At 45.5% G+C, this 9467-nt stretch overlaps 1 pseudogene; it reads right to left on the bottom strand.

Annotated features, from left to right (window-relative positions):
- Window positions 1-8854: 8854 nt before the first annotated feature.
- LOC128103116 (40S ribosomal protein S12-like) overlaps window positions 8855-9467 on the bottom strand; it is a 1387-nt pseudogene continuing 774 nt past the window's right edge.

The raw sequence follows: 9467 nt of genomic DNA, 5'->3' as shown, positions 1-9467 counted from the left end.
GTGTATGTGTGTGTGTGTGCTGGAGATTGAACTCAAGGCCCCCCATGCTGAGCACATGTTAGACTGCTGAGTTATACCCACAGGCTTCTATAGCTTTTTGTCTTATTCTTGTTCAGAATTGTCAGGTGATGAGGCAGCGGCCAGCTGTGACAGTTCTGGTTAAATTGAGTCAAGGGAAAGGCTGAAGTGAGCAAGTGCCATGCAAGTTCTGGGCTCTTAACTGGTTTGCCATTGAACTTCATGGCCAACTGCTCTTTCAGGGAGCACACACAATTAACATACATCAGATACGGCCTATGACGTTTGACAATACGATTCTGCAATAATGCTCCTATTGACCAACCCCATGCCTAGGACAGTATGATGGGATTTTGCATATTTGTGAGGGATGTGGAAATGAAGCGAAAGGAGATGGTCTGAAGAAGATGAAAGGGTCACCAGGGAACTTAGCAGAAGCCAATGAACTAAGGTTGGACTGAGCAAAGTAGACAGAGGATACAGGAGGGGACTAAACGAGACCTTCTCTGAGTTCTGCCCCTTGCAGCCTCTGTGGCACCTCTGGTTTTTGCTCACTCTGGCCTTTTCGTTGTCCTGTGGCCTTGGTGTGCACATGCCCAAGGAGGGAGGGCCGCCTCTCCCTCTGGACGACAGGCTGTGGGATGCTGTGAACAAAGCTGGACTCAGACATTTCAGCAGCAGCCTACTCATCTGTTATTAGGCCGAGTGTGGTGCTGCAACACCCCACCACACTTCATGATCCAGCATTTGGGACAGGAAGCAGGAGCTCAGGGGTGTATAGGGACTCAAGGCCAGTCATTTAAAAAATGGGCTGCCTTCATCCCCTTTCCTCTTACCACAGCCACTCTGTGCACCCTAGTTAACCTCTTGTCTCATCTGTCTTCACCAAAAGCAGACCCTGAAACAAAGATTTGGATGCCTGCAGTGTACTGGGAGGTGATCTCAGGAAACACAGTGAGGAAGAAAGAAAAGAGAGGAGGAAGAACCAGCGAAGGGCAAGTTCATTGGGCTGCTGCTGTGAGCTCAGCTTTGCTGAGGACTGTTTTGAGACAGGGTCTCACTATGTTACCCTGGGCTGCCCTGAAGTTCAATATATAGACCTGGCTGCCCTTGAGCTCACAGGGATCCATCTGCCTCTGCCTTTTAGGTGCTAAAATCAAAGGCATGGGCCAGTATGCCCTGCTTCTGGAGACTCTTAAGTGACTAGGTGGGATCAGAAACTCCCTATCTCAGAACTGAGTGGAAATCTTGCCCCCACCCCCCATGAGGACTTGGAGAGGGATGCTTGTCAGAGAAATGCCAGAAGCAAACTGGGAGACAATGGGGTGGCACCTTGAGACTCAAGGGATGTGAGATTCAGAGGACAACTGCCTTTAAAGATATGGAACACTATGTTGTAAATTGTCAGGACTCCCAGGACTTATCCCAAGGCCGCTCACCACCGTCTCTACCAGCTCTGAGGTCTCTGCTTCTCTTCACCACTGCCTCTCCAAACACCCTGCCTGGAATCCTCCCTCCATCACTGTTAGCCAGAGTTAGCAGTTGCAGTGCCTTCAAGCAACCTAGGGAGGGAAAAATGGGTCAGCTAATGTTGTGGTCAACTTCCAAGAGAGAGCTTGTGACCTAAAACTTCAAAAACAATGATTACCTCCTCCTTCCTTTCCGTCCTTATCTCCAAAGTGCTGTCGGGTGTCTGTTTGTTTTGTTTGTTTTGAATTATCATGCACCTTGAGCCTCAGAGATCTTGGGGGTTGATGCTCTGAGTCCCCGAGCACCACGGTGTGTGCCAGTTCTGTGGCAGCGGTGGGGCTCACAAAAGGCTTGTTGTTTGTAGAACAATGGGACAAGGACGACTCAGACTTTTCCAAGCCCCTTCCTTAGTTTCTCTGGAAAGTGAGCAAGACTGAAAATCAATTATCAGATGAGTTAAGTATGTGGAAAACCAGCTGAGCGTGTTAAAGATGCGTTTCTGGGAATGTGTACATAAAACTCACAATGAGACAACTGTTCCCTCCTATGAAAATTATCAGTGCATCGGGAACATACTCTATGTCTCAGCTTCTGTTCTTAGAAAGCTGCGGGAAGTTCCTTTTGGCTTCAGATGTCAAGAGTTTGCTGTATCTGAGAACTCAAAGTGGGGGGCCAAGCTTGGGGTGGGTGCTGTGAATGCTGGGAGACTGGTAGTGGGGTTCTGACCACCTGTGGCTACGTGAAGCCTATTGGCTCACCAGCTGCCCAGCTAGGGTTTGTTGGTGGCCGTGGGGCCTGGATTGGAGACACAGCTCCACAGTGTCACCTACAGCAGCCAGAGGACATTTTCCTTTTTCAGATACTCAAGTGAAGATGGGATTCTTGGCTTCATGACAGAAAAGAACCTCAGGACGAGCCAGCGTGAAGCAGAATGGAGTTTTTTAGGAAGAGATTTTAACATAGATTAAAATTTTTTTTATTACATTTGTTTCTTTTGATTGGTTGAATGATTGATTGGGGGCAGGTGAGTGTGGGAGCACACGTAGGCAGAGGTTAGAAGGTAACTTTCAGGATCAGTGTTCGCCTTCATGTGGGTCCCAGGGACTGAACGCTAAGTGGTCAGGCTTGGTGGTGAGTGCCTTTACCTGCTGACCCTAAAGTATAGACTTAAGCACGGGAAATAATAGAAAGAGAGGCACTCGGGGAAAGGGAAAGACACACTCAAGTGTGAATGTGGGGATCTCAAGAGAGAGTTACATTTAGGATTTGCTAGCTCTCAAGTTACATCTCAAAGAGTTGCTAAGAAAATTTCTCTTTTCTTTTTCTCCTCTTTTTTGATAAATGAAGTTAAAGGTGGCCCCTTCGGTGTCTTGGATAGGATTTCTACCTGATAAGGTAAAAAACCATGGACCACAAGGTTTGAACAAGGAGCCAAAGACATGCCCATTAATGTAAATGTGTTTCTTGTGAGATTCTTAGAAAATTGTAGATTTACAGTTGAAAAAAGCCATACATGCTGAGGTCTGAGCATGATACAGGCTATTTTGTCATTCTAACTTGAAACACCTCTATTGCCCCAGCCAGCAGGGCTTAAACGAGTACTCAACCACCCTAAGGAGGGAATGTAGGGACAGGAGATACAAGGAAATACACCAAGTCTAGATTCTGATCAAGGTGCAACTTTATATTTCTCCAGGAGGGTTTATATAGTTCCTGCAGGGTGCGGGGAGCAGGAAGCTGTCATCTGCATAAGGTGGGACAAGCTAACAGGATGTCTGTATAGGATGTCCACAGGGTGAAAGGGTCAAGGGCTCTGACTCAATGTCCTGTTGCTAGGCAACCTGACTATAAGACAATCCAGTTCCCTGTCTTATGGGGGTCTGTATTTTTCCACTAACTAGAGATTCTACCCTTGTCCCTGACACTCTATATAAAGGAAATGTAGTCTCTGTGTAGACATCCTTAGCTGCCAGTGTTAACTGTGCTGGAATTCCCAGCTGGCAAGAATAAACTTCAACTTAGACTCTGTGGTGAGAGGCTTACCATGGTATTGGGAGAAGTGGTTTGCCTTCTCCCCACCCCCACTTTCCTTGGCTAAGATCCTGGAGGCTGCAACCTGCCCTGGCTACCACCTGAGCTGCTAAACAACAATTTACTGAGAGATGCTGGTTGGGATCTGAGGTAGGTGTGTGTGTGTGTGTGTGTGTGTGTGTGTGTGTGTGTGTGTGTGTGTGTGTCCCAGCTGAAAGAAGCCTTTTAGCATGACTATGATGGGAAGCCCACTGGGGCTGTGGGGTTGCTGAGCTCTGGAAGTCAAGAAGACCAGACCAACAGGACCTGTAAGGATCAGGTTGCACAGGACCTTGTGATTAGCTCCCATGAGAGTTTAGTGCCACCTCCAGGTCTCCTCAGAGTATGTACACAACAGTACATGGCCTTCTAGAATCCCAGAAACGTCTGTTTCCAAGCCGTCTCTCCATATTTCAAGACTTAGTCTTTCTTATCCAGCTTCTTGGTGAATTGTTTGCTCAAATTTATTTACCACCCAAAGCTTATCACTCGCCACTAATTGTTATAAGTGTTCTCAGAGACAAGGCTGGTCCTGCTGGGTGAGCCCCAAGTCAAGTCTGGCAAGTAAGGCCTTCCAAGTATCAGAGTTTGGGATAGAACACAACTAGTAAAATTTCAATTACCATTACAAGGGCCAGAGACACCAGAATCATAAGAAGGTAAAGAGACAAAAGTAGCCGATCCACCAGCTGAGAATCCGGAGGCTGAGAAGAGCAGGGCTGAGTAGACAGGGTTCGTATCTCTACCTACCATCATCTGTTTTAGTCATCCAACAAGAAGAAATTAACAAAATTCCAGCAATAAGAAAAGAAGGAAGATTAGAGCTGAAGACCTTAAGTGTTTACTTTTTCCATTGACCAGATACACCATAACTATCAGCACTGTTTATGCACCATAGGGTTTTGTTACTTTTACCTAAAGATGTATCTTTGGGGTACTATTTCTTTTAAGCCTGGTTTTTCTCAAATACACTTTTAAAATTCTGTTTTGTTTTCTGTTTTTTGTTGTTTTTTTTTGTTAGTTTGTTTGTGTTTTTTTTTTTTTTTTCAAGACAGGGTCTCTCCGTGCAGGCTTGGTTGTCCTGGAACTTGCTCTGTAGACCAGGCTAGTCTCTAACTCTGCGATCCACCTGCCTCTGCCTCCCAAGTGCTGGGGTTAAAGACATGTGACACCACCACCAGGCCACCTTTAAAAGTTTCAAAATTGTTTAATATCTAGTCAACTTGAGATTTTTTTAAACTTCTTTTTTAAAATTTGTAATGAAAGTTTACAATGTTATTTTCCAAAAAAGTTAATAAACTGAAAGCACCTGCTAATAAAAGTCTAAAATAATAATAAAAAATAAATGAAATAAAACAAAACCTTAGCTTTGAGGCCAGTACTTCAGGAGAAGGGTACTTGCCTAGCATGACCAAGGCCCTGGGTTCAATCCCCAGCATGGCAATGAACAAACTTGCCTTACCTTTCTCTTCTGGCATAGACCTGGTTATACATGATGTTTGCTTCAAGCATAAGTTTTTAAATGCTTTCATCTCATAAACTATTTGTACTCTTGAAAATAACTGAGGACCCCTAAGAATTTTTATGTGGGTTGTATCTATCAACATTTAATATAAGAGGAATTGAGTCAAGAACATTTTAAGCATAGTAACACAAAAGCACACTTTCCAGTGGATAGGACACTGTCATCACGCGTCACTTAACATCTAGGAAACTCTGAGTCTACATGTAACGTGCAAAGATGTGAACGTTGTTTTTAGAAGCATTGAAGAGTTCTGACTTCATGGATCCTCTGAAATTGTCTTGGACTGACACATGCTTTTAAGAATCCATGTCTCTGATGTTCCAGAGGAAGAGTGTAATACAGTTACTGGGGAATGCCTGCGAATCACCATTGGGGAAGTTGAGGCAGACAGAAGTGCTGGAATGTAATAGTCAGCAGAGGCCTTTGCCATACCCACAGTGAGCTCTGGAAGTAGGATGACCTTCTAGAGTTACGGACCTTGGGCACAAGCCACAGACTTCTATACGTACACACTGACCAGTCCTTGCATGCCCCCCACACCCCTGTGGGAGGTACAGAGGTTCATGCAGTCACAGATAAGCAACAGGGGATCCAGGAAGGTTAAACACACAGGGTTGTCCCCTTCAAAGGGAGGGATGCATAACCTGTTTTCCATCCAGAAAGCATGGAGCAGATGCGGTTAGTAGCCTGGTGACCAGAGACCACAAAAGATGCTCCCCAGACCCTTATCCTGAATATGACAATATGGAAGGTGTCACGTGTGCTTTACAAAGAGTTTTGATGTTTCAAGTTTTATTGTGCACAGGGGATTGAGTTAATTATCGTGAGGAAAATTTTCAGCAAATCCTACCGTGCATAAACATGTCTAAGGTCAACTACTCAGGGTCAGACTCCCCAAGTTTGAACCAACACTGGTTACTGGGTCGAGTTGAACCAAACTACCTTCTTGCCTCCCTTGGGTCACTACATTGCTGGCTGTTGTGGTCCCAGAGACCCCCACAAACCCCATGCAGAGGTAGAAATATCTTGGGCAGGGAGGCTTTCTTTGGCTGAGATCAATTCCACAGCACGGCCTTAAGCCACCAAAACTCCGCAGCTTGAGATGTAAGGGTTGATCTGGGCACAGCTGGTCATCCACCTTAGCAGAAAAATGGTAGTGGCGTTATAGTTTTCCACGGAAAGGTGGAGGCAGTGAGGGAAAAGGGCTTTGCTTCAGGAGATACTATGAAATGATGAAGGAAGAGAACTTTCTCTTAGAAATCTCAGGTGTTATCTAGTTGTAGCACAAGATGGTCCCCAAGTACTGTCTAACTCATGAGACTCTGTAACAGGATAGGGGAGAAAGTCATACATGCATATAAGGTGAAACTGAGTTCTTTATTTTTGGAAGGCTAACACCGAAGAAAGACTCTTGGTGCTGAAGCTCAGGGGTAGTGTTTTTAAAGTTAAAACAAACAAAACACAATCACATCAATGTTAGATGAGACCAGAGTAACTATGTAACCATGTAACGTTTGTTTTGGCAGAACATAGTGGTTATTCCAGACAACACGACGATTTGATTTATACCCTGTTCAGTTATTTTAGTTTCTGTTTAGTCTGTAAGAACATTAATTATTTTGGTCAAGACATCTGGACCATGGTCAGGGTCATGGAAATCCCAAATGAGCCGCCAATGCTGATGTGGCTATTGGGGCACTGAGAGCTGAGAAATGTCTAAGAGACACAAATGGAGTCAGGACAAGATGGCGCTACTTTAGTTACTTCAAATTCAGCCAGCCAGTGAGGATAACCTGGTGGGTTTCCCTTAAACATCCTTCTTACCGTCTGGTCCCAAGTTCACCTCGCCTTATTATCGATTGTACCTTCACCAGTGCACCAGAAGGATGGCTGGACGCCCTCTGCGTCCAGCCCTGTCACCTGCTGCGTTAGTTTGTTTTTTTAAACCACTGTGATAAAATACCTCCAAGAGGGCTGGAGAGATGGCTCAGCGGTTAAGAGCACTGGCTGTTCTTCCAGAGGTCCTGAGTTCAATTCCCAGCAACCACATGGTGGCTGACAACCATCTGTAATGAGATCTGGCGCCCTCTTCTGGCCTGCAGGCGTACACGCAGACAGAACATTGTATACATAATTAATAAATAAATCTTTAAAAAAAAAAAAAATACCTCCAAGAAGCAACTTCGGGGAGGGGAAGTTTACTTTGGCTCATGGTTGGAGAGGGGACAGGCGACTGTGACTGGGGAGACAGCAGCTGGTCTATGACTTGTCTGTGGTGGCAGTTTGAGTATGAGGCTGCTGGCCCAGAGCTCGGTGGATCAGAAAACAGGATCTGTTTAATCCTCAAGACTCATCCCCAGTAAACTACATCCTCTAGTTAGGTTGTACAACCTCCCAAAAGAGCAGCTCCAGCTGGGGACTAGCCTTCGGCCATGGAGCCTGTCAGGGATGGCTCACATTCAAACCATAACACTTACTGTGTGCCTTTGCCTGAGAGTTTTCATTATCCATGGGCTGTTAATCTCTAAAATGAGTTACTTGAAAAGACAACCCCTGTATTTCTCTGAGGTTGGGCTCAGCTTCTGGTGTATTATGTGGTGATATTTTATTTGTGCGTTAATAAATATAGTTTGCCTGGAGATCAGAGGAAATAGCAAGCCATTTTAAGTAAACAAAGAAGTCAGGCAGCAGTGGCATGTGCCCTTAATCCTATCACTGAGCAGGCAGGATCTCTGTGTGTTCAAGGCCACACTGGAAACAGAGCCAAGCGTGGTGACACACATTTAATCACAGTACCAACCATAGAGTTCTGGAGGCTTGTACAGACAGGATGTGACAGGGCTGGCCAGGAAGAGGAAGTGATGTAGTTAGACAGAGAGCAAATCAGATGGCAGAAGAGCAAGACATATAACCCTAGGTAGACAGGAAGTCACTCTCTTTGGAAGCTGCAGAGTTGGTGAGGTATGGTTGGCTGGTGGCTTTTCCTATTTCCCTGATCTAAGGCTTTCACCCCTACATTTGGCTCTGTGTTCTTTATTTAATAAGACCATTTAGAAATTTGCCTACAGTATTATGCACTTAAATCTCTCTCCCTTAATGGCATTAAACATGGATGTGGGGAGAAATGGAGTGTGAGTAAAGTTCATTCCAGGATTAGCCAAAAGCATGAGCTAGTTCTCAGGACACAGACAATCTGTAAACAGAAGAGATGATGCTGTACTAGTTCTCAGGACACAGACAACCTGTAAACAGAAGAGATGATGCTGTACTAGTTCTCAGGACACAGACAACCTGCAAACAGAAGAGATGCTGTACTAGTTCTCAGGACACAGACAACCTGCAAACAGAAGAGATGCTGTACTAGTTCTCAGGACACAGACAACCTGTAAACAGAAGAGATGATGCTGTACTAGTTCTCAGGACACAGACAACCTGTAAACAGAAGAGATGCTGTACTAGCGAAGAGTGCCTGCTCATGGAGGGCAGCAGTTGGCACGGAACTGTCTGTAGACAGTGGTGGTGAGAGGCGGCTTACGGTGCCTGGGAAACAGGAAGCGGAGGCTCATCAAATAATATCTCCAGGGGAGAGTGGGGGAGACAAGGCAGAAGCACTTTTTGGAGCCACCGACCTGATGCTGAACACACAGGGGCTGGTTAGGGTCACGGGGAAGGCGCTAACCCAAAAACGCTGGCGTCCTAACCAGTCTCAACGGCCACCATCGTAGTCAGGGTTACTACTGCTGTGATGAAACATCCTGAACAAAAAGCAAGTTGGGGAGGGATGATTTATTTGGCTTACACTTCACATTGTAGTTCAGCAACTGAAGAAAGCCAGGACAGGAACTCCCACAGGGCAGGGACCCGGAGGCAGGAGCTGACACAGATGCCTGGGGCAGTGCTACTTACTGGCTTGTTCCCTGCATCTTGCTCAGCCGTTCTTCCAGAACCCAGAACCATCAGCCCAGGGGTGGCCCCACCCACAATGGACCCAGCCCTTCCACATCAATCATTAATTTAGAAAATGCCTTATGGGCTTGCCAGTCTTACAGAAGTATTTTCTCACTTGACGCCCTCTCCATTCCAGTGACTCTGGCTTGTGTCAAGTTGACATAAACTAGTCTGCAAAACTGCCATGCTGGAGACCTTTCCCCTCCTGAATTTTTCTTTTTCTTTTCTTTTTATTTATTTATTTTTTTGAGCCAAAATTTTTATTTCTTCATTTCTTGCATTTGATGTACTCTTCAATGACATCCTTGGCCTGAGATTCTTTGCTGTAGTCCTTAACCACTATACAACGGAACCAACCACCTTCCATGGCTTCCCCTCTCTATCAGTTTTACAGAGGTCTACCCATTCCCCTAGTTTCTTGTCCATCAACCTTAAT

The sequence above is a fragment of the Peromyscus californicus genome, unplaced genomic scaffold (genome assembly GCF_007827085.1).
Source record: "Peromyscus californicus insignis strain IS unplaced genomic scaffold, ASM782708v3 Scaffold_8__1_contigs__length_139910024, whole genome shotgun sequence".
NCBI lineage: Eukaryota > Metazoa > Chordata > Mammalia > Rodentia > Cricetidae > Peromyscus > Peromyscus californicus.
The sequence above is the reverse complement of the archived record's forward strand: the minus strand, read 5'-3'. Positions and strand labels throughout refer to the sequence as shown.